We start from the raw sequence: 26,944 nt of genomic DNA, 5'->3' as shown, positions 1-26,944 counted from the left end.
GAGGGGCTAGCTCAAGCTTTAACGGCCTAGGCAGTGGGCCTTCCCATTTTGCTCTGACAGTGCCCTGTAAAATGAGCAGATAAGATGTGGGTGCTGCTTTTTATCACAAGTGTTGTGATCTATTGCATGGTTAGTGTTCCAAATAGCACTTTTTTATCACAAGGAAGTTATGAGGAATAAAGTTGTCACTGCTGACTACTGAGTGTTTTGCTTCAATCTGGTGGCATTCTAGCACATACAAGTATTGTAGGTTGACATTTTGTACTTTTATTAATTTAAATGTGCTATTGATTTCTTGTTGAATGATTTATTATAGTTCTGCTGAAAGCTTGAAGACTGTGATCTGGTTATGTTAAACACATTTATGAAGCTTTATACAGTTTTTATGTGTTATGGTTATGTCCTTTATATGCTTTTGTATTTTATATATATTTTAATATGTGTTTCCACGTATGAGTATTTTTATTTGTTTTGAGAATGGGTTATGATGTATCAGGAAATGACATCTGCTGTTTCGTGATTCACCAGGATGCTCTTTATAGCCTCTGCGTTTGCATGGGTTCTTGAGATATACAAATACTTTGAATACCTTTCTTAGGTTTACACATAACTATTCCCTGACTAATATTGAGTTCCTAGATGTAAGAGTGGCTAGAGATGACATCTGTTCAGTTTCAACAACGTTATATAGGAAACCAATAAGGAAGAACAATCGCCTACACAACAAGAGCATGCATCCGAAACACACTAAACGGAATGTATTAAAAGGGCAGATTTACCGCATTATGTGTTTATATAACCACAATGAACAATTGAGAGCTGCCTTGGGCACGTTGAAACAAGAATTTATAGATAGAGGCTATAAAGAGCATGACATTGATTTTGAGATCAGAGAAGCATGGAAACATAGGCAAGATAGGTGTGCACCTTACTACACCAAGAGAGACATTGAGCCTGGATCAGATAATGGCGGAACACTAGTTCCCCATGAGCCACATATGAGGGATGACATAGTTAGAAGGCCTCTTACTTTCTCCACTAATACTCAAGTGGTTTGTGACGTCATCAAGAATAATTGGGATATTTTATCCACCATAAGTGAATTAGACGGATTGCTAGGTAATACACCTCAATTTTCCTTCCGAAATAATAAATCCTTGAAAAGACACTTATGTTATAAGACTAATGACACCCAGGGAACTACTATGTCTGACAGACTAGGGACATATAGCTGCAGGAGGTGCACAGCCTGTACCTATATTCACAGAGGCACAGTCTTTGTACACACCACGTTAGGTTTTCACATTAGTTGTAACTTCTATGGTGATTGTACAACGAAGAATGTTGTTTATTTTTGTTGTTGCACAGAATGTTACTCTTTTTATATAGGCAAAAACTAATCGCTTATTTAAGGAAAGGGTCCTAGAACACCTCAGAGATATAAGAAATTGTAAAGAGAGTAATGCCTTAGCCATGCATGTTAAAAAGGAAGATGTCAGTCATACGTTTAAGTTTTTAGTTTTAGAGATTGTTAAGATGAGTATGAGGGGAGGTGATGCTAGAAATAAAACCGAGAAGGCTGAGCAGAGGTGGATACTGCTGCTTAATGCTGACAGACCTCCTGGTTTGAATAGCAGGATGTCGCTTAAACCCGCCCTCAAATCAAGGAGTTTGAAACATTGAATTCATAATATTTTAAATACAAATTTTATATTTTTTTGTTATTCTTCATAAGTATAATGCATGTGCCTATTAATTTCTGACTTGTAGGTTGGTCATATATATGTGTGTGTGTGTGTGTGTGTGTGTGTGTGTGTGTGTGTGTGTGTGTGTGTGTGTGTGTGTGTGTGTGTGTGTGTGTGTATTTCCTAGATGTATATATGTATATAGATATATTTTTTACAAGCATTTTCACAAATGTGTACTTACCCTTTTAAATTTTTTCAAGTGTTAATTAGTATCTCAGTGATTGGATAGTTTGTATTGCATCACAAATATAAAATGAGTATGTTTGATTTTATATGCAGTCTGATGAAGCAACTGTTATTGGTTGTGAAAGCGCTTACTTCTCTGCTATCGAAGATTAAAGTTTTTATGCAATTGTACTGCTGTGTATAACCAGCGTGTTTCTATGTTCACAAATCTACCTATACTAAAAGGCCAGTCACTAGTGGGGGCCCCAAGACTCAGAGCTGGGGTCACTGCTTTTGGGTGTCCACTTCTCTGAAGTCAAGGTCAACATCAAAGGCCTCTGTATGTTTAGTTTTGCATGTGATTGCAAAGAAGGTGCATTTTTTGAATCCTCCAAAGACACAAACACCCAATAAGAAGGTCTGACACAGACTAATGACTGGTGTCATTATCACTTCTGAAACTTACTGCTAAAAAGTGCATAACAGTATCTTTTAGAATGATGGCCAGCCCTGGGATGCATTGATAATATAACTCTATGACATGTCCCCTGTGGTCAGGGAATTGGGAATGCATGCCGACAGACAATTGGCCTTTGATCATTGGGTCTATATTACGCTGTCAAAACATGTTAACATCGAATACCATATTATTGACAAGTATTCAGTGAAATTCACTTCTGCAATTTGCTGAATACTGAAAGGGCAAACAAATACTTGCCCCACAACCCAATGGAATTAAATATACCTAAACCAAACCCACTCATGTGGTGGGCAGCGCCCCCACACCCCTCCTAACTAAATATACCAACTCCAAGATCACACTACAGTGGAGGAAAGTTGGCCAACCATGTCTCTGTCCTTTATGTATTCAGTGAGTCGCGGAAGTGAATTTCACTGAATACTTGTCGACGATGTGGTCTTCGATGTTAACATGTTTCAACAGTGTAATATAGACCCTGACCATTATGTGTCTACAGTAGCAAAGAAATCATTCAACATTGTGCCACTTATAACCAGGGGTATCACATCTAGGTCCAAAGACGTCATTGCTCTGTTGTACTTAGCCCTCATCAGACCATTGTTGAGTGCACTGCTCCCTTCAGAATGCACCTGATCAGACATATGCAACAACTGGAGGTTCCTAACAAAAAAGAATACATGGTGTAGGAAACATGTCCTACGTGGACTACCTCAAAGCCTTATTCTTTTCCTTAGTCTCTTTCACAATGCTGTTTGATCAAGGCCTCATCTTTCAAACAACATCTGATCCTACCCCTATGGACCTATTGCACATATGCAAAACAGCATCAGAAACACCCAAGCTAGGAGCCTGAACCTCATCTGCAACATAATTAAGAGATGTGGAGGGACAGTTATGTGGCTCAGAGACTACCACTTCTCTGGAACAGGCTTCCACTCTATGAGAGGCATAGCTCCTCCCTGCACTTATTCAAGCGCAACTTGAATCAGAGGATGGATAATCATACATTTTCCCAAGGTCTGACACCTGACATATTTTAGAAAGCGGAAGCTTGTGAATGCTTGACTACTTATACCTAAGTTATATCCCTATAAATGAATGCTATTGTAACTTGTCAAATACAGTTGGGAAGCAATGCTAGGCTTAAAAAGGCCTCTTAGGAGTCATTAGCCTAGTAATTACCTCTGAACCTATGAACTACTGTCCAATGTCATCAATGTTATTTCCTTGGGAAGTTGTGTCATAAACTCTACAACTTATCAAAGGCAATGACTGCAGTGACAGAGACTGAGATTTCCTAACCTGTGATGGAACTTTGCCTTTAAAAGCATTAATGGTCAATGATCTTTAAGAAATCAGAGATTACATTTCTGAGATTTTGGTAATATTTGGTATCATATCATGCTATGCAGGGATACTGTAAATGCTTCAAAATATGAACCACAGATAAATAATAAGGCACGTATAATGGAACTTTGCATTTATTTCCGTCTAGTGATGGGTACCCTGTTTCATAGGATCATAGGAAGTTACTAGGCTACTGACCATGAGGCCTTTCCAAGCCTAGTCAAAGTTTTGCGCCCATGTTTCCAAGGTCAGCACCTATCCTCCCTGTCAAGCAGGGACATAGCTGGGATTCCAGGGGTATATTTTCTATTAGCCATCCAGTCATCCAATTTGATATAATTGGGTATAACACCATGAATTAATAAGAAGGAAACACATAATGATAATATATAAAGCTTATAGGAATCTTTTGGCGTTTGTCTAAATTGCATGGTACTCAAAATGGACCAAAAGATGGCATTACTAAAGATGGTCTTGTTTCAGAAGGTATATTATAATTTCCAGGCTTTGCATTTTTTCCTGAAAAATCCATACGTAAATAATGCCTTCACAATGAAATTGCCAAAATATGTTTACCTACATCTATGGCTATATCTATATTTATCAGTATGCATACGTCTATATATGTGCATGTGTGTATGTGTGTTTCTCTCTCTCTATATAGATATATATATATATATTTATATAGATAGATATATATATATAAAGAGAGAGAGCACTGTAGATGCATAAATACATATGTATGTATATATTTCTTTCCCTTATTTATCAGTATTGTGAGACACAGGTAGCTTGCAAAGCATTTGGGACTAGGCTGTTTTTTTTTTCTTAATTACCTTAATTTCTGAGGGTAATCATGCTTCTATTAAGGTTTTCACAACTTATTTTAAAATATAATCAAAACAAACTAGCTAATTTACAGAATTTATTCAGGCCTTCTGAACGTAATCTTTCAAATCCATGAATACCCTCCTATCCACTCTTCTGTAGGGACTAGACTTGTTAATCTCCCACACAAGTCTTGCATTAATGTCCGTTTATCTTGACCTTTGTAATGTAGCACATTGGGAGGACTTGTATTACAGATTTGCATCCCTCAATTCTGCAATTTGTCATTCTGAGATTTTTTTTATTTAGTCATAAATGTCTTATCGCATTACATTATCTCACTTAAATTTCTATACAACTATTCATTTTGTTTGTTAAGTGTTAATATACTGGATATTTATCCACAACTAGAATCTCACAGTATGATGAGTTACTTCAGTGTTCAATGAATTGGGAACAGCCACTTCAGCTTACAACTAATATTAGTGTTCTTTCTTTTACAATATGGAAGCTCAGTTTCATGCTATAGCCTGCATGCACATCACTCAGCTGTGCAGAATTTTGCAGAATGTGCCTGATTTGGTCTCATATTTTCCCTGTCCCTTGAAAAAATGTTAATTTTCTGCTACATTGCTAAGGATTAGAGTGAGTAAGTAATGCTAGACATAACGGTTTAATACTTCTTCTTCTTGATGCAAAACATACCATTTTATTGATAAAGATTTTAAAATTGTTCCTGATTTTGACCCCTTGTCCCATATTATTTTTGAAAATTTTCTGAATTCTTGAGCAAAGATGTCGAGAGGTATGCATACACATGGGCATATCCACGAACTTAAAACACTGTTATAAGCACTTTTACATGATCAGCAGAACTAACTGCTATGGATATTTGCAGTTTGATAGTATGCAACCTTACAGTTGGGAGTTACAAACTGAGCTTCTAGTATGAATATTCCCTTATTCTTTTTCTTTATTACCCAGTGCCTGAAAAAAGAAACTGTGCTTCAATTTCATTTAATCAATAACAATTCCAGACCTTTCCTCCTTCACACACCTGCAAGGTGTAAATGTTGTCAGTTTTGTTCTGTCATGAGTGATTGAAAGTTGTCACTTTATAATACAGTAAAGGTAAATGAAAGCAGTAATTATTCTTCCTGTGGTGCACATTTTGTAGTTAAGTAAGGCCAAAAATGTAAAAATGTCACAGGATGTTTTGATAAATTTTTCCCAGCAACTAATTCTTTGGAAAAATAATTTTATGTTAACTGTTTATAGCTCATTACTGACCTCAGGAGTCTGCATGTCCTCCCCGTGGTCGAGTGATGTTTAAAGACATACAGGTAGGTGCATGCATGAAGGGGTTGCCTTCTTTGAAGATTGGGCATCAGGCTGGCACCTCGGCACAGTAAAAATCCACTGCCAATTATAAGCGGACCAGGGTTCCCCTGTGGTGACCCCTAACCAGGAAAAGCTGAAAGACATTAGTTTTACTGACCTCAGCAAAACAGCTCATGAAATAAAACTGTGGCAGATGACTAACTCTAAAAACTACAGAATTTCTACTGTCTTGCCAAGGTGAGGCAGTCGATGACAAATTCCTTTCTGAAACAAAAGAATCATAGAAGCATAGAATATATGAGGCATATGGGCCTATTGCTCAATTACTCCTTACCAGCACCGCCCCTCTAAGACCACACCTCTTTTTCCTTGGACCAACAATCCAGTCATACCAGGGGTGTACTTGTGTATTCATATCAAGTGTCTAACTCCTTTTAGAAGGATAAAAGTGTGTCCCATTTTTTAATTTGAAGTGGCAGTTTGCCCTAGAGAAGGGGTGAACCCTGTATCCATCATGTTTTGTATATTGGCTGAATCAAGTTGAATCTCTGGCTGTAATGTTGTGGAACTGATTGACTTTTAGAGACAAGATGTCTTAGATTATTGGATCCTTATTGGCTTGACACAGATCACCAGTAAGGAATCTACAGAACACTTAATAAAGGAGCACTGCATTCAGCCTCTTCTGGTACCCTTATCTTTTAAGCTTGTGACTATTTTAGTTAGAAATCTCTGGGTTCTTTCCATTTTTTGATATGCCTAGTAAAATATATCATAAAATGGCTGCTGTATTCAATCACAGGTCTGATCAATGCAGAATATAGAGGGGTACGAATTTCACTGTGTCTAGATGAAATACATTTTGCAATCAATTGTGCCAGGTGACACTATTTCTTAAACACAAATGCAATGTGGTGGTCAAAAACAAGGGGACTATCTAACCATGTCTCAAAGTTTCTCATCACACTGTTAGTTTGAAGTGGGTTGAATGGGTGATTTGAATAAATAGACATTTGGGAACTTTCATGAAATGTGGCAGGAAAACAGGAAGATATGAAAAAAGAAAATTGAAATTTACTGAATGCTTCCAGAACACACACAAAAAACATTTAAGTGATAATGTAGAGAGAAAAAAAAGATGCTGGACAAGGTTATCAACATTTAATAGTCAAGGTTTCATTCATAAAAAGGGATAGAACAATCTATGGGCCTTGGTACCAATACCACTGCTGTGTTTAATTAAACTTTGAGAAGGATCAGCAATGGTAGGGAACCTGTTGATAATGATTTTTGACCAGTGACCACACTCATCCTATGGCTATAAGCATAATTAAATTATTTATAGCCAGTAACCTTTACTAAGGAAATCTATTATATAGCTATTTCTAACCCCAGACATCTTTAATAGCTTAGACTTTTCACATGCACATCTTATTCAAAGTGGTTCTTTTCATTTTTTTTTCATCAAAAGTTTTATTTGTAAAATAACCAGAAAACATAAAAAAGCAGATGTTTTTTATTTCATAAACTTAAATAAGGGCTTTTGCCCTGGTGTTCCTCATATCTAAACTTTCATACAAGTGAGGATCTACAGTGGATATAAAAAGTTTACACACCATTGTTAAAATGCCAGTTTCTTGTGATATAATAAATGAGACCACAATAAATCATTTCAAAACTTTTCCCACCTTTAATATGACCTATAACCTGCACAATTCAATTGTAAAACAAAAAAATCTGTTAGGGAAAACATATAAAAAATAAAAAACGTACAATATGCTGGCTGCATAACTGTGTACACCCTTAAACTAATAATTTGCTGTGTCTGCACACCCTTAAACTAATACTTTGTTGAAGCACCTTTTGATTTAATTACAGCATTCAGTCTTCTTGGGTACACATCTGCCATCAATTAAAGAGACTCTGATTAACCCCAAATAAAGTTCATCTGTCCTAGTAGGATTTTCCTGAGATTTAATCAGTTGCCTGCTACAGCAAATGCCATGGTTCACAGAGAGCTTACAAAGCATCAAAGGGATCTCATTGTTGAAAGGTATCAGTCAGGAGAATAGTACAAAAACTTTTCCACAGCATTGGATATACCATGTAACACGAGGACAGTCATCAAAATGTGGAGAAAATATGGGGCAACAATGATGTTACAAAGAACTGGATGTCCCTCCAAAATTGTTGAAAAGACAAGACGAAAACTGGTCAGGGAAGCTGCCAAGAGACCTCCAGCAACACTGAAGGAGCTGCAGGAATTTCTGGCAAGTACTGGTTGTGTATTACATGTGACAACAATCTTCCGTATTCTCCATATCTTCGAACTATGGGCTAGGGTTGCAAGAAGGAAGCCTTTACTTAAACAGAAAAACATCCAGGCCCGGCTAAAATTTGTAAAACAATACATTGTCTCCCAAAAGCTTGTGGGAAAATGTATTATCGTCTGAAGAGACTAAGGTTGAACATTTTGGCCACAATTCCAAAGGGTATGTTTGGCGCAAAACAACACTTCACATCACCAAAAGTCTAGAATACCATCCTCACGGTGATACAAGGTGGTGGCAGTATCATGCTTTGGGGTTGTTTTTCTTCAGCTGAAATTGGGGCTTTAGTCAAGGTGGAGGGAATAATGAAATGTTCCAAATACAAGTCACTTTTGGCCCAAAACCTTCAGACATCTCCTAGAAAGCTGAAGATGAAGCGGAATTTCACCTTTCAACATGACAATGACCCCAAGCATACATCCAAATCAATACAAGAATGGCTTCACCAGAAGAAAGTTAAAGTTTTTGATTGACCTAGCCAGAGCCCAGATCTAAATCCAATAGAAAATCTGTGGGGTGACCTGAAGAGGGTTGTGCATAAGAGATGCCCTCTCAATCTGACAGATTTGGAGAGCTTTTGCAAGGATGAGTGGGTGAATATTGTCAAATCAAGATGTGCCACACTGATATACTCCTACCCAAGAAGACTGAATGCTACAATTAAATCAAAAGGTGCTTCAACAAATTATTAGGTTATGGGTGTGCACACAAGAAAGTATTAGTTTAAAGGTGTGCACAATTATGCAACCGACGTCTTGTACATTTTTTATTTTTTATATTTTTCCCCTAACAGATTTGTTTGTATTTCAATTGAATTGTGCAGGTTATAGGTCACATTAAAGGTGAGAAAAGTTTTGAAATTATTTATTGTGGTCTCATTTATATATATATATATATATATATATATATATATCACAAAAAAATGACATTTTAACAGGAGTGCTTAAACTTTTTATATCCACTGTATATTTGTACTCTTAATCTGTTGTAAGAATCGGTAGGTAAGGTTCTTTAATTAGTGCATGTGTGGATTTTGGACTAGTTTCATAGATTCATAGATTAGTACTAGGCTAACTGCCCTTGCGAGCCATTTTAAGCCTAGACAATTATCCCCTGTGAGATTCAAACCCTGTACCTTGTGTTTGTAAGGCAAACACCTTAACCATTAGGCCATCCTCCCAACCCCTAGTGTCATTGGTTTATGAACAAGCCAAAAATGATTGGAGTATATGGGGATGTATGTCTGAGAGAAAGAGTGAGTGACAGAGATGGAGAGTGAGAAAGACAGGAACCAACAATTTACCAAGTGCACCTTAAAGTTTTATTGGTGAAATGGCTTTGCTTTAATTGGAATAAAGACTGTGACTGGAGATAGTGATGGCATTAAGTAAAACAAACAGACAGCAGAGTTCAATAACTGAGCTACCTTCTATCCTTACCTAAAAGAGTGGAACTGTCATTTAATCTGTGGGTAGTTATAAACCTAGAAAAAAATACAAAATAATTTCTTAACGTGGCAGGTTTTTCTTTACATTTCAGTTAAATATCAGGTTAAGCACAACAAATATATTCCCCTTTCTTCATATTGTCATTAAGGCATATAAAATGCTTTCCTCTTTTGAATCTTTTGATGTACTATACATAGGTCTATGGGACATAGAGATACACGTCAGAACTTTCATTACATGTGACAAAGGCAGGTAAGGCTCTGGTTGTATGTGGAATCCTTCCTTTGCCAAGAATGATACCGAGGTACAAGGACAAGATAATGGACTTAAATAATTGATGGAACAGTTGTTATCATTTGGGGGGGGATTCCATTACATGTCAGAATGGAATGAAATGGTTAATAGTCCAACTCACTTCACAAAGGAAGGCCTGTACCTCTCATTCTAAGGCCTCCACATACTGGCTAAAAGCCCACGATGCCCTTATAGTGTTTTTCTTAATGGGACAATCCTAGTCTCTAAAATTCGTGTCTAACTACAAGTAACAAAAGTAACGCCCACTTTATTTACGTCACTCGCATTCCCACCCACAGTGTCATTTTCTTGTAAATTTCCTGTATTTCATAAATTCCAGTCTTCTTTTGCCTCCCACTGTCAACTATCATTTCAGTTGACATTCCTGTCACAATTAAATCAGATATCTGTTCCCATGTAATACATGTTTTCCCCTGTTCAATTCATCTTCTCACTTGTATCATCAGTAGTTTTAACTTATTTTTTTTAGATATACTTTCAGCAGGATGGTTATAAGTGCAAATTGCTCCTTATAGTAACATTTTGTTTTTTTCTGAACGATCGTTCATTGTGCTTTTCTTATGTGGTGTCCCTTAAAGTCAGTGTGATAACATGTTTGACTTTCAGATTCCATAAACTTCAAAAAATCTAAGCTCATAACAATTATCTAAGGTTATAAGAGTAATATTTAAAATCTGTACTCATTTTTGGTCCTTCGTCCCCCATTACTTTAGGCTATGTCTAGATTTATTGTTCGAACAGGTTGAGAGCAAGCAAATAAAAGTAAAACTCTGCTTGGAGATTTGCTTAACAACTGCTGGTTACATTAAAACGTTTTTTAGAACGGTCATTCATTGTGGTCTCTATAGAAAGAAACCACAATGAACAATCATTGTAAACACAGAGTTTTATGTAAAAATCAGTTGCTAAGCACTTAAAAGTAAAAGTGTATGCGCTTTTGTCCTCACTATCACGGAGACTTCATGGATGAAGTAGCCCAGGATGGTGGTGACAAAACTTCACGGAGCAGACCTATCCACTGTCAAACATCTGAGGTCTGAAGTCACTCTGTAATGGCATCCATTAGCACCCACACTAACAGCAATCTTGTTATTCTGTTAACTTTGTGTGTGTATGAGAGCAGTATTTAATGTCTTTTCCCCCTTTTCAGAAGAATTGTTCATTGCAGTTACCTTTTTTAGGAACCGCAATGAAAGATCTTTTTGATAAACTTCAGTACCTCAGGTTGTAAGAAAGGGAAAAGTTACAGAACGATTGTTTCATTCTTTTCTTATTTCAATATTTGCAGTCAAGTGAGAAGCACTAAAGCGCCACAATGCTTACTTATCCAATATATCAGAAAAGAACTGTAGTAAGCCCTTTGCCAGAAATGTAAAACAGGCTTGCTACAGTTGTATACAGATAATTGCATTTTTATCCATTTATGTTTGAATAACAGGTGATGCATTAGCATGCATTTTATGATGGATGTGCAGCTTGTGACTCAAATATCTGTGATCATTTTGTCCCTTCATTGCTAGTTGATTTGCCAGAAAAGAAACGATCTTACCAAGAAGTGCACACATATGAGAAGAAAAACTGAACGGCTGAGATGTAATCTGGTCATGCCAGTAGTGCTTACACTTTTGGAATGTAACTATAGCAAGTCCATTTTACATTTCTGGGAAAGGGCTTGCTAAAGTTACAAAGAGATTTCTGTGTTTTTTTTTTAAATATTTGCATTGATGCAAAAAGCGGTAAAGTGCTCAATGTGTCAGAGCATAGCTGTAGCAAGCCCTTTGCAAGAAACGTAAAATGGGCTTGCTACAGTCACAAACAGATCTTTTCTGTTTTCTTTCTTTTTTTAACCATTTCTGGTAATAACAGGTTATATATTAGTATTCCTTTTTACAAAGGGTGTGCAGCTGAAGCCCAAATGTCTGTTATTATTTAGTCCCTTCAATATTCCTTGATTTGCCAGAAAACCAATAATTGTATGAGAAAGAGACCACACATATTGAGGCGAAAATATGCATGGTTGAGTGGTAATCTGGTCATGTCAATTACACTGAAAGGCTTACAGCGTTGGAATGTAATTGTAGCAAAGTTTCAAACACATCATTTTCTTTTACATTTGCAATCATGTAAGAATCTCTGAACTGCTTACTGTATCCAGTGTATCATATTATAACTGTAGCTAGCCCTTTTGCCAGAAATATAAAATGGGCTTGCTACAGTTCCAAACATAGTTTCTGTTTTGATTTTTTTATCCATTTGTGGTCATCTTTGATAAAAAAATAGGTTATGCAATTGCATGCATTTTTATGAAGGATATATTATGCCTGAAACTCAAATATCTGTCATTATTTAGTCTTTTTAAATTTCTCCAAATCTCTTGGGGTTTTAATGCCATGATGGGAATGGACTGCATTCCTAAGTCAAAGTACGATTAAAGTTCATGAAATTAGTATTGTTTCACTCTTTGATGTCAGCCAAAAGTGCTCTTCGCAGCACCCGCAATATGCCCAGTAATGACTCCTTCTGCAATTCGTACGGAGTTATGTGGATTGGCAGAGTATTTAAATACGATTGTAGACTCTTTTTTATAAGACCCATTGCTCCTACTTCTATTGGAACTATCTGTGCATCTTTCTTCCACATTGTTCTTGTTTCTGCCTGCAAATCCTGATATTTTATGACACCATGTCTCTCTGTACACAACACACTGTAGTCACTGGGTGTGGTGATTTCAATGATCAATGCTACTTTGGTTTTCTTTTCTTGGACCACTATATCCGGTTTTCTAGAATCTATCTTTTGAATTGTTGGTAATGGGTGATCCAATGTGGTATAAACTTCATAATTTTCTATTATGCTTTCCGGCTCATGTTTCTAGTGTTTTTCAGCCACTTCAATGCCATAATGTTTGCACAATCCCCAGTGCAACAGTCTTGCCACATTATTATGCCTTTTAGTATGCAGTCCTTCTGCCATTAGTATGTCACAACCAGCAACAAGGGGTATGACTGTTTCCAATTCAGTTTTACAAAACCTACATTTGTCTGTTTCTCCTACATGTTCAATGGACTTTGTAAACCAACATGTCTGTTGCCCACTGTTTTGGGCTGCCAATATAAACCTTTCATTTCTTGGTTTGAATTCACCTCTCCTAAATCATTTCTGTGTTCGCTCCTGATCAACATGAGGTTCTTCCAGATGTTTTTTATACTTGCAACTATATTTATGCATTTTCCACATTTCTTGCCTTCTCAGCTGGTCCTTCCCCTTATATCCTTTCTTTTGTTTTTTTGGCACACTCAGTTGTTGCCAGATTTTTATCTACTTCTGGTTTGATTTCCATTCATGCTTGACACTGATATGCTTCTGCTAGATTAGGCAGAGAAGTCATCTTAGATTTATTCTCCTCATGTTTCAAAACTTTCTCTACATTTGGGTCTTGTGAGGTCAGCAAATATGTGTGGAGTCCCATGATTGCAGATCTATACATATAATCAATGTTAAGGAGGCCCATCCCTCCTTCAGAACCGGAAATATATCATCTTGGTATGCACTTATTTTTATAAAGCATTTGGTGAGCATGAAACATCCTTCCTGTTTTCCTATCTAATCTATCCAACACGTTTTGGGGCCAGTCAATCACTCCAAAACTGTAAGTTAAAACACGAAGAGCAAATTGGTTTATAGCTTGGATTTTGTTCTTAGATGTTAGTGCTGTTTTCAGGATTAATTTTTAAGTCTTTTAAAGTATTCCATACTGTTTTATTTGCATTTGTATGGGTTTTATTGTTGATTGTTCATCATTTCCCAAATATTCATACACTCCTTCTTGCTCAAGTTCTTTTATATCACATTCTTGTCCCAAACTGATGTTTTTCTGATGCTACAGTTTTCCTGCTTTACAGGTTGCCTTCGCACATTTATCAAGACCAAATGACATTCTTATATCATCTGAAAAAGTTTTGACAACTTGCAGTTGTGCTTTCAGTTCCTCATCTAATGAGCTATACAGATTTAAATCATTGGCAAAGAGAAGATGAGAAGTCTTTTCACTTTGTTGTTTTCTAGGAGCCAAATTATAGCCATAACCGAAGCTGTTAAGTAGACAGCTTAATGGGTTAAGGGCAAGGCAGAGTTGCAGCAGTAGCAACAAAGAGTCACCCTGGAATATCCCCCTCTAAATTTTTATCCCTGGGATAATAATGTGTCCTTTATCATGGCTTAAAATCCAGAGTGGTCTGCCACTATTTCATGGTCACTGTAATGTAGTCGATCAGTGTAGGGTATATCTTATACATTTTAAGCACTCTTTTATCTGTGAATGTGGGATACTACCAAATACTTTTTTGTAGTCAATCCATGCCATATTTAGATTCTTCCCCTTTTTACTGTTCTCCACTGTGATTTTATTGAACAGCAAGTGATCCTTTATTCCATATGTCTTTCTTTTATTGCCCTTTTGTTCTATTGCCATAATTGAGTTTTCTTCTAAATGACTATAAACTCTGTCGCCGTCAATTCCTGTGTATAGTTTATACATTGTTGGCCTATAATTTTTAGGGTAGCTTGCAGGTTCACTCTTAAGTAGGAGCATTATTTTTCCTGTTGTTAACCAGGTTGGTGTTTGCTCTGAGTGCGCCTATAAATAGTTCTCATTCATGGCTAAATCTTCGTGCAAAGATGTTAATACTTTCAGCCAAAAGTTAGGTACTGCATCTGGGCCTGGGGTTTTCCAATTAGGGGCTTTTCTTCTTTTTTGTTTCAGTCTCTCTGGCTGTTACTTCATCCCATTTCATATCCTGTACATTTAAACCTCTTATTCTTTTTTTCTATCCATTTAGCGTCTTTGTTATGTTCCACAGGATCTTCATAGATACTTCTCCAAAATGTATCTATTTTTTCTTTTTTGGTGGTCTTTCAATCCCTTTTACCTTATTTCCCAATTCTCTATAGAACTTTTTGGGGTCATCAGTAAATTGCTTATTGCTTATTTTGTACATTTCCTTTATATTTATCTTCGTATCTTCTAAGTTTTTCCACCTGTTTTGAAAATTTTAGTTGGTTATTTGCAATAGTGCATGATAGATCCTGGTCTGTTCTAATACTGCTCATTGCTTTTATCATATTTATCTTTCTTAGTATTTTTGTTGATCTGTTCCCTCTTCTATAGTCTTCTAACAGTGACACTTCTTGTCTTAACTGCTTTATAGTTTTCTCTATTCGATATTTCCATGATGGTATTCGATTTCTCCCCTTCCTTTCCCTCATTACCCTGTGCTCTTGTGGAAGAACTTTACCAGTTATTAATTTAGCTGCACAGTAACATATCCTGTTTACTTCTATCACATGGACCTCTATGGACAGTCCTAATTACTGTGTTCATTTGTTTTATCAGACTTCTGACTTTTGGGTTTTATTAACCTTCTGCAGTCTATTTCTTTCACTGATCTTCATATATCTCTCTATGTCTATTAAATCAAGCAACTCTTCTCTTAGCTCATTTTCTTCCAAACTGAGGGCACATCCCTTGTTTTCCAATTCCTGTGGGCATTCTGTAAAAAGTTTTATAGCATCATCATCTGGCACATTCTCTTCCATTTCATCCTGTGCCATTCGTTGCTCTGTTTTTTTGGGAACTTACTGGCCTGTCACTCCTCAACATAAACTGCATCAGAGTTTCCACAGTTTCCTGTTTCTTTCCTTGCTGTCTAGCTTCAAGTGAATGTTTATACTGGTTTCCAGTGGAAGGCTCCAAATCATATTCTTATGACACCTGACCAATTGCTTCCTGTTCCACTGGCTTCACCTTAATTTGGATATCCATTACTCTATCCTGTTGTAGTGCTTTCTGAATTAGATTCTCTACACTGAATCCTTCACTTTGCAGGTAGTCCATAACCTCAGTTTTTATTTCTTTAACTTCTCCATTACTAATCTTCTTTTCTACTTTTCCTCTTTGTTTTCTTATTTTTTTTTGTATTGTAAAGTATTCCATGAGATTCCTTTGCCTATATTTCTCTTCAAATATCTTTGGTGCTGCTCTTTAGTATTGGTTAGGTTTGCTTTCTCTTTTGCATAAATATTACACCATATTAAATCCCTTTTTCTTTCCCATGTCCATATTTCTTCTTCAGAAGTTTCCTGATATTCATGTTTCTACCTACTTTGGGGACTAACTCCACTTCACGTCACAGGCATTCCATAACTTCAACTTCCATTTTTTTAACTTTTACTTTACTAATCTTCCTTTCTACATTCCATCTTTGTGATATTATTTTTTTTTAATATGAAATTTTCCATATCCTGATGTCTTTGCCTGTATTTCTCTTCAAATATCTTTGGGGCTGCCTTCTCTACATCAAATAATTTTGCTTTCTCCTTTGCATAAATATTGTACCATATCAAATCTCTCTTTCTTTCCCCTGTCCATATTTCTTTTCTTTACTTTTCAAATATTTCTTGGTTTTGCTGCTTATATTTTCACACTTCCTCAGATGCTTCTTTTTCCAAATGGATCAAGGTTTCTTGATCTATATACTGTTTTTCAGAAATCTGTTGCATTAAGCAACACAAATTTTCATTTGAAGCTTCTGACAGTTTTTCTGGTGGAAATATTTTTCTTTCCTCTAATCTCTCTCTTAATCATTTTGTATATCTTGTGTCTAGAAATTCTGGGCTTTTTGCATAATAGTAACAATACATCATTCCTTCGTTATCCTCAACAGTCCACTTTATCATCTTCATGTATCTTTTTTGTATTGTCAGTTTTCTGATTTTTGTGGACTGCTATTCCCTTCTACCACAGGGGGGCCTTCCTTCCCCTAGGCCTGGTCTGGTCCCATTGTAGTAATGTTTCTGTTTTTTGAGGATTCTACATTGTCATCTTTTTCAGTCCTGGCACCAGTACGTCTGCCAGGACTGGGCACTTATTTTTACTGGGTCTTATACACCCAGCTATCTTTTATAGTTTTTGACCTTCTTCTGTCCATGATATATGCTATATAAATACAGTCTATATATCAGTATCACCTTGGTGAGATTTTGTGAAAACAGGGTTCACCTCATGAGGGTACTCATCAAGACTTGAGGAGGAATTGAGTTTCAGCACTACTACTCTCCTTTGCTTGCTGACCTTTCATCTCTCTCCATTTGGACCCCTTCTTTTCCTTCCCCTTCCTAGTCCTTTCAGTGCTAACTGATTTGCCAGAAGACCAAACATTTATTGAAGACTTTATTTCTATTATGTATTTATCCTTTGTTGACCAAGTTAGCCCCACTAAGCTAACAGTCTCTATTCAGGGGATAAACAAAGTGGAATTTATACTACTACTACTACTACTGTGGGACATTGGCCTATTTCAGCAGGTAACCTTGTCTACTCTTTTTTGCAATAAGTGCCATGAGAACGTCTACATACATTGAACTATCTCCAACTCAAGTAGATGGGACCTGGATTTACTGTCTCATCTATAGGATGGCACACTCATGAAAGCAGTATTCTTGTCTTTGTGCATTACAATGTCAGCAATTGTAGAAGTAATCTAGTCACTTTATGTGGGAATAGAACCCATAGCCATTTACTCTTCTAGCACCAAAGAGAAGTGTGCTACAAAGGAAAGTGTGCTACCTATTGAGCCATGGATGGTACAAGAATATAATAAGATAAATGAAATAAATGCATCAATAATAAAATATGGAAAACAAACAGTATTCTTATAGCAATGAAAAGTTGCAGTAGAAGAGATAAACAAATCTGCTGATTGTGCAAATTTTTTAGTTGGCATATAGAAAGGTGTAGGTGATAATTGATTATATTCTGGTAAAGTTAGCATAGTAATCTTTGATAGCTCCCAATTTGCAATCTGTAATCTTGGTGAGCCAGAGACCCTTGTCATTTACCTTGACTTCAGAGTAGATGCCAAACAGGACCAGGCACAGCACAGAGCCCTGAGGTACTCTACTGGTAACCTTTCTCTTAGTGGAGGTGGTCTCACCAATCCTGACTTATTGGGTCCTAACAGGCAAAACAGTGAGTTATGTATGCATTTATATATAGTTTGGTGACTTTGTCAACAACACCTGAGTGAGGTTTTGTATCAAATGCCTTATCCGGATTAAGGTACACTGTATGCACAGTTTTTTCTTGCATATATTGCCTGAATGACTCTCTCACATAAATCTACCATCTTAAGTAGGCAAGACCTTCCATTGACAAAGGTCCCATGTCTGTATGTTAGCAATGACTTTGTTGATCATTCCCATGATAATGCTTTCCAAGGATTTGCATATTAGACTAGTCAGACTGATGAGTCTGTAGTTTGTCAGATCAGATGATGGACCACCCCCGTGAAGTGAATAACCATTGCAGTCCTCCTTTCACATGACATGTAACCTATTTTGAGGCTGAATGACCTGCTCCCCACTGATAGTTGGAGGGGTTATGTCAGCAGGGATTTCTTAGTGGGTGCCAGGGTAGGTAGTGGATGTGAAGTTAGAGCTGAATTTGTCAGGCAGCAGATTCTCTGTTACTCTGCTCACAGAAGTTGGTACCATTTCCCTCTATTTCTGCACACTACTTTTAAGGTTTTGGACAAAGCTGTTGAAGGCTTTGTGGTTGTCCTTTGCCTGAGAAGCTATTCTGACCTTGTAATTGGCTTTGCTGGAGATAATTAGTTTTCTTAGCTTCCTGTTTAATCAGTGAGCTATTGGCATGATAAGAGTTTCTCTTTCTGATTTTGGCTGTGACTTTTTTCCTTTTGCTATATACTCTGTTGAGGTTAGGATTCCATTAATGTGTTTTTCTTGTTTTTTTTTTGGTGTTTTGGATTACTTCTGGTAGGTACAGCAGCCTTTGTGCAGCCAGTACATGGTTGTACAGGGTTTCTTGTAACAGTTCCACATAGGTTGCTGTGAACTCTGAGCTTGGGGTAGAGGCACTGAATTTTGACAAACTGTCACTTAACAAGATGTAGTTTGCTTTTGAATAGGAAAAATTGCCTTTCAGTTTCTCCCATTAAGGGTCACCAAAGCAGATTACCAAGTTTGCAGATTGATTGGCCCTAGAGTTTTTACGGTGTCGAGTTGCCAGTCAGGCGCCCAACCTTCACAGAAGGTATACACACACACACACACACACACACACACTCTCACACACACACACACATACACACACACACACACAGACACACACACTGCATGTCTTTAAAACTCATTTGACTGCAGGGAGGACATGCAGGCTCCACACAGAAGGCACTCCAGTTGAGAATCGAACTAGAGAACCTCTTGCTGTGAGGAGACAATGCTAACTGCTGCAGCACCACGACCTCTTGCTTTTGAATAGATAATGAAAGAAACTGATTACACTGACCTATATAGAGAAATGCATGAGAACTAAAACATAAGCTATTAAAAAGAAGCCAAAAGATTTGCAGTAATATGAGAATTACAAAGGGTGATGTTAAATTTTCTTTTTGTAAAGATCAAACAAAATTTGACAGACGAGACAAGTTGTGCAGTTGATGAAATGTAGAAGAATGACTGAGCATGTTTCTCCTTTAAGTTGTTAAAAATGAAAGATTATTGTAATCTGTTTAAAATGCTTAAATATTTGAAAGTTTGCATATGACTAATATGAGTATGAGACTGTATGGAAAATATAAAACTGACTATAAAATAATTTGGATCACTGGATCGTCATAATATCATAGGAACTACAGGGCAAGTAAATCTGAAGACCATGAACACCTTGCCAACAACCACATTCAAGATTACTTCCCCACTTCCAGAAGGGTAAAGCATGTCAGTCTGTGGATAAACTAGCAGGTCCCCATCCAACCATCAAAGTTAATTTTGAAGAAGGTAAGGGTGCCACTCTGCTTAACATGCAGAAGCAGTTTATTTTAGATTTGGGGGTAGTTCCAGGTATTCGTGCTTATCATGCTGGCAACTGCAACAGTATCTCCATGTATGTTAAGGATCATATGACCTACAGGAAAATTCCTAAAGACCCACATACAGAATTCATAAAACTTCAGATCACCCTAAATAACACAAATGACCAACTCATAACCTGCTACAGAATATTATTCGTGTCCACTGATGATCATTTTAGATTCATAAAAGTACTTGAAGAACTCCCCATTATCAAGCCTATCAGTATTTTAGGGAAATTCACCTAGCACTAAATTAACTGAAGCATCTATCTCTCCAGGGTAGGGTATGGCTCACATTTATTTTACTTAATTAATATCAAAAAAGCACCTATGGAACAGATAGGTAATAAACCAAGTAGAAGGACACAATAACCTAGATGTGGGCCTCACAAATATAACCTCTTCATGTACTATGGCATTATCTCTACTCTTGCTCTTAAGTCAGATCATTAACATATTATACTAACTTTTAGAATCTCCAAAGACCCTGAAATTAATATTTCTGAATTTAAAGGTTTTAAATGGGTAAACCTCAAATAATCCTGACAAGATCTCAAAATTTGTCTGTGCCAGTATCATCTCACTGACAAATAGCAGTAAGCTGCATCAATGAGTTTTACACTCAAACAAATTAGTATAGATGGCAGTTCTGAATAGAGCAAACCCTGCTAAGAAATTCAAAACCACAGAAAAAAACAAATTCATAACAAGAGAGATTAAAATAACTCCTCTAATTATGCAGTGAGTACAAAACTCCAAATGACAATGATGGTATCAAAAGATATTAATAAGAAGTTAAAAAAAGCTATCTACTGAAACAACCCATGGACTTCATTTAGTTAGCAAAGCTAAGGAATATTATAAATACTCCTTTAGCCATGTTAGAAAACTAAGGACAAATACCCAGCAATGCTCAGAACATATACAAATGGCATCATCTACTCCAACCCCCTTTATCTATATATTATAGGTTCATAGGTAGATACTAGGCTAGCTGCCCGAGGGCATTTATAAGCCTAGCCAGAGTGTGTCAGCTTTCGCTGCCCCATTGATTAATTAACTGAGCCTCTGTCAAGAAGAGCCAATGAAGTGATCCCAGGGGTGTATTTTCTGTTACCCATCCACTGTTCAAGGTTTCTCTTGAAGAGTGTTAGTGAGGGGTTCTGCCTAACGTAGTTAGGAATTTTGTTCCAAAGCATGGGGAGTCTCTGTGACAGGAATCTATCCCTCTGGCATGTTCTATTTATTGTTGTGGTGAGGTTTAGCTCACTAGAGCGAGTGACTCGCAGTGACTTGGATTTCTTTAGGTGGAGCATCTCCATCAATTCTGAGTTGGACATGGCTTTGTAAGTCAGGCAGAGATCATCTCTGAGTAAGCAATATGCCACTGAATACAGCTGGAGTTTTTCCAGTCAGGCTGCATAGGACATATGTTTGAGACCAGTAATCCTCTTGGTGAGATACTTTTGTGGTCTTTTCAGCTGTTGGAAGTGTCTTGTGAGGTACATCCCAAACGGGGCATTATACTCTATGATGGGTCTGATGAGTGACGAGTAGAGGGACACTATAACCTCTTTATTTCTAGATGCAAACCCTTTAGTAATTAGATGGGCTACATAGAAGGATTTGATAACTACTTTGGCAATATGATTGTCAAAGGAGAGATTACTATCTACCTGGGTCCCCAGATCTCTTATTACGTCTTCTGTATTAAGGAGGCTGCCACCTATGTGGTAATTCACGGGTGTTTTTTTTTTTCCCAAACGGGATGACTATGCATTTTTTGGCATTTAGCATGAGACCATGACTTTGACACCAGGTGTCTGTCTCAGTAAGGCCCTTTTGGAGAATGTCTGTGTCAGCTGGTGAGTCAATTATGGCTCCCAGTTTGCCGTCATCGGCGAACTTGGTTAGCCATAGTCCTCCTATGTTTACGTGTACTTCTGAGAAGTATATGCTGAATAGTAGGGGTCCCAGGACTGAGCCTTGTGGGACACCACTTGTGACTGGTTTAGAGTCGGACCTGGGGCCAGCTATTCTTAACATGTGAGTTCTGTCTGTAAGCCAGTTGGCAACCCATCTCGTGACGTAGGGGTTTATGTTCAGGCTGGTGAGTTTTTCTATAATTCCTGAGTGGGGAATGGTGTCAAAAGCCTTGGCGAGGTCAAGGTAGGCTGTGTGAACTACCTTCCCCTCATCTATGGCCTTGGTGACTGTCTTGAAGAAGTCAACCAGGTTTAGTAGGCATGATCTGCCCTTAACAAAGCCAAACTGGGACAGGTCAAGTGTTTGGAGGCTCCCAATATCTTTGTTAATGAGTTCCATAATGATGTGCTCCATAGCCTTGCAGACCAGGCTAGTCAGGCTTATGGGGCAATAGTTACCAGGGTCAGTTGTGCCCCTCCTTTGTGGAGCGGAATAACCGTTGCTGTGCACCATTCTATGGGCACGTAGCCTGTGGAGAGGCTGGGGTTGAACAGTGTGTTTAGGTAGGGGGTTAGTTCATTCTGTAGTTCGTGCAAGACGCAGCCTGGGACACCATCTGGCCCCATTGACCCTGTGCTTTTGGCTTTTGAAAGGGCTGTTTTCACCTGTGCGTCTGTAATTTCCGGTACACTACACTTTTCCAGTATTGTTGTGGGCCTTTTGAGGGTGAGGGGGGGGGTGAAGTTTGCACTGAATCTATCTGCCATGATGTTGGCAATATCAGTGGGTTCAGTATATTTTGTGCTATTTTGCACTAGCTCAGAGCATATCTGCGAGTTGCCACTTAGATTCTTGACATAGCTAAAGAAGGCTTTGTGTTATCTTTCAAATGCTTGGCTATTTTTCTTTTGAAGTTAGCCTTGGAGGATTTTATGAGGGACCTTAGTTTCTTACTGATACTGATCAGGGATGTCTTTCCTTCTTGGGATTTGCTTTTTTCTGAACTAGTTTCCTCCTTCTATTGTATAGCCTGTTTATGGCAAGGGTCCATCAGACTGGTTTTCTTCTCTTAGTGGAGTGAGTCTTGGTTTTGCTAGGGATGGCATGATCCATGTATACTTGTAGGTGCTCATAGAGTGCATTTGTAAAGGTTTCTGCATCTTGGGCAGCGTTATCTTTTAGCATGGGGGCTGTGAAACTTATCTCCTCAGTCTTAAGTAAGGTGAAGTTTGCTTTAGAAAAGTTATTCACTGTGGTTTCCTTAGTTGGAGATGGTGGTGGAGTGTGGACATCCAGAGTGATTAGTTTATGGTCTGATCTAACCAGTGATGGGTTGACCTCTGGTGTGGAACACCTGTCACCCATGTTGGTGATAACTAGGTCCAATATGTTTTCACCTCTGGTAGGGGAGTTTACCAGCCTATCCAGGTAATTTGAGTTGATAAATTCCAGGAAGCGCTGGACCTGGGAATTTTTGCTTGAGTAGTTTTCCCAGTTAATGGTAGGGTAATTGAAATCACCCAATATCAAGGTGTTTGGTAGGGCCTTCATGTTTTCCAGTGTCTCCAGAAAGGTGGAGTGGTGGTCCTGGGTCATGGAGGATGATCTGTAACAGGCCACAATTTGCATTGCAGATTTGCCTGATGTTAGTTGCACATGGATGATCTCGGAGGTATCATGCTGCGCCACTAACCTGGAGGTGTAGGTATCCTTGATGAATATGGATACACACTCTCCTTTTGTGTTTCAGTCCATGTTCTGTGGCCGAAATGTGTGGTATGAGTTGTAGCCCATTAGTGCTGGGGTGGTCTGTGGAGCCTTGAACCAGGTTTCAGTTACTGCACATATGTCGATGTTCTCCATACTGAGGAGTGCTTCGAGCCAATGCATTTTGAGATGTAAACTCCTGGCGTTGAGTAGCATAACCCTCATTTTTTTATTTGTGCTGTTTACGGAGGTGGGTTTGACTTTTGAGCCTTGCCTAGAAAAGGCACTATGGGGGTAGCAAGAGCCTTGGCCAGTATTCAAAAGCCTAGAGGTGACAGGTGCAAGCCGTCTCTTGCGAAGCAATGTGGCCTGTCGAACATGTCATTCCAGGCTGACAGAAACTGGATCCCCTTTGAATGACACCAGAAGCTTAGTCAATTGTTGAAATTGATCAGTTTTTTCTTTATACTGCAGTATCATTCTTGGTAAGTGCAGGATGCTACTCAGGGTCAGGGTCGTACCCGTCTTGGCTACATGATCAGAGAACTCTTCCATGTCTCTTTTCATGTAGTCCAGGGAGGTACGTCTCAGGTCATTCACACCAACATGAACAATGACATAGTCATATTTGTACTTGTTCTGGAGTGACCTGAATGCTTGCGTTATGTGGTGGATTCTGGCTCCCGACAGGCAGCTAACAGTAACCTTCTCCTTGTCCAGCCTGGTGAGTGGGGCGTCAGTGTGCCTGACTATAGAGTCGCCTTTTACTAGTGTGTTAGATATGTTATTTCGCCTTAAGGGCTAACATATTCCATGCAAACAATACACCTAAAACACCTATCCAAACTCCACATGTCCCAGAATCCCTTGCACGATGCATTATTATAAAGGGATATGTTCTGAAGATGCTATCAAAGACAAAAAATACTTCTTTAATGTGACCTGAGAACATACATGGATGACAAAATAAATAACCTCACTAAACCTCTTTGCAAATCATTTAACCTAGGCTTACCTACAGGATTTGTTACCAGGTCATGATGCACCATGGTGGTGATGCCCTTCTCTAACAGGGCCGTAGTATCGAACCCTGTACTTATAGATGCAGCAGCTAGGTAAACCTGATCTACAAATACTGACATCATTAATTATTGTTTTAAAAATCATGTTAGGTTTCACCCTTAACAGTTTGGCTTCACTAAAGAGAGGTCCTGCCTATTAGATGTATTGCAGTTCTTTGAGAGGATCAGTTGGGCTATAAATTGTAGTCATGCTGTTCACATAGCTTCACAGTTTGGCTTCACCAAAGAGAGGTCCTGCCTATTAGATGTATTGCAGCTCTTTGAGAGGATCGGTTGGGCTATAAATTGTGGTCATGCTGTTCACATAGCATATCTTAATTTAGCCATGGTGTATCCATAAATAAATAGATCCCTATATAGTATGATAAATATCAAAACTAATTAAAAGATAGAATCAAATAGGTTATATGGCAGGTGCTTTATCTGAGTGCATGAAGATAACCAGTAGAGTTCCCCAGAGATCTATGCTGACAACTCCTCCGTTTTGGTATATACTTTCTGCACCCTTCAGAAAGAACTTACTCTGGTAATATACTATGTACTAAAATGAGTTCAAGTTGAACATGAAAACATGCATTTTGATTGCATTTGGCAACCCCTACCCTCAACATATAGTGTAGGCAATGCCACCCATAATGCAAAATGAAAATGTATTCAGGGACTTTGCAAACTGGGTTGAGAATTCCCTCTCATTTGATCATCATGTAGGAATGGTAGATAGAAAGACTTTCCACTTAGCACAAATGATAGCCAAGGAATTATTATCCAGATCTAAAGAGGTCACTGTTCCTTTATAACCATCTCTGATTAGACCCTTTTAAGATTCACCACACTAGATGTACCAAGCAACAAGAGAAGATTGCAGACTTAAAGACTTTGACAAACTAACCAGTAATCATGAAGGGATTCACATCTAGATCAGGGGAGGTCATCGTGCCTCTTTACTCATCCCTCATCAGGCCCATAATTGAGTACAATGCCCCTTTTGGGATGTACCTTACTAGACACCTGCAGCAACTGAAAAGTCCCCAAAAGTACCTCACCAAGAGGATCAAAGGGCTCAAACAGATGCCATATGCTGCCCGGTTAAAGAAACTCCAGCTCTACTCAGTGGCATACCGCCTGTTCAGAGGCGATCTGTGCCTGACGTATAAAGCCATGTCCAACCCGGAATTAATGGACATGCTGCACCTCAGAAAATCCAAATCCCATCGAGCTACGCACTCGAGAGACTTGAACCTCAGCACTGAAATAAATAGGACATGCTGGAGGGACAGATTCATAACCCAGAGGCTCCCTTCACTCTGGAATACAATACCAGTCCAGGTTAGGCAGAGTCCCTCATTGACTCTCTTCAAGAGGAATCTTGATGAGTGGATGGGAGATCGTAGGTTTACCCCGGGTATCACTTCTGTGTCACTGTTAGATAGAGGCACAGTATACTAACCTCGAAAAAGGGCATAGCAAAATAAATTTAAAATGGGTGGCGAAAGCCCAACACACTCTGGCTAGGCTTATAAATGCCGTAGGGCAGATAGCCTAGTATGAACCTATGAACCTATAAGAGAGGCTAGAAAATCAATCCATTTACATAATATCTTATAGACTTATCTTGATGGGGTGGTCTGTGCCTCACTTACCACACCATTAGATACCCTGTTTTATTTGGTCTTCTGCATCTCTGGAAGTCTAATGGTGCTATAAACACCAGAATGAGGAAGCTAAATCTTCATCAGCAAAGACATAGACCAAGATGGAAAGATAAGTTCATTACTCAGCATTTTACTCACCTTTGAAATAAACTTCCCCTGCAGGTTAAGGCTGGAAAGGTAGGTTCATTACTCATCACTTTACTCATCTGTGAAATAAACTTCCCCTGCAGGGTAAGGATGGAAAGGTAGGTTCATTACTCAGCACTTTACTCATCTGTGAAATAAACTTCCCCTGCAGGGTAAGCAGCTTGACATATTTTGATCTTCAAACAGAACCTGAATGATTGGATTAGTATCCCTACATTTATCTTGAGACTGGCCTAGCCTTCCCTGAGAAAGGGGTACAGCCTGAGGGTAGATATTGACAAGATATTAATGATATTGAGGCTAAATTGCTTTTTAACTCCTATGCATCCAACATGTAATTCACTCTGGAAAATATCTTTTACATGCTACCATTTGGATTGTTTATTTATTTTTAATTTGTAACTAAAGCCCAAATCAAAAATCATCTCTGGTTTACCAAGTAACTGAAATATTCAAAGTTAACTTACATTATTTAATTGACAATAAGAGACCCAATCT

Source organism: Protopterus annectens, chromosome 2.part0, assembly GCF_019279795.1.
Source record: "Protopterus annectens isolate FY-2018-M chromosome 2.part0, PAN1.0, whole genome shotgun sequence".
In the NCBI taxonomy this organism is placed as follows: domain Eukaryota; kingdom Metazoa; phylum Chordata; order Ceratodontiformes; family Protopteridae; genus Protopterus; species Protopterus annectens.
The sequence above is the reverse complement of the archived record's forward strand: the minus strand, read 5'-3'. Positions refer to the sequence as shown.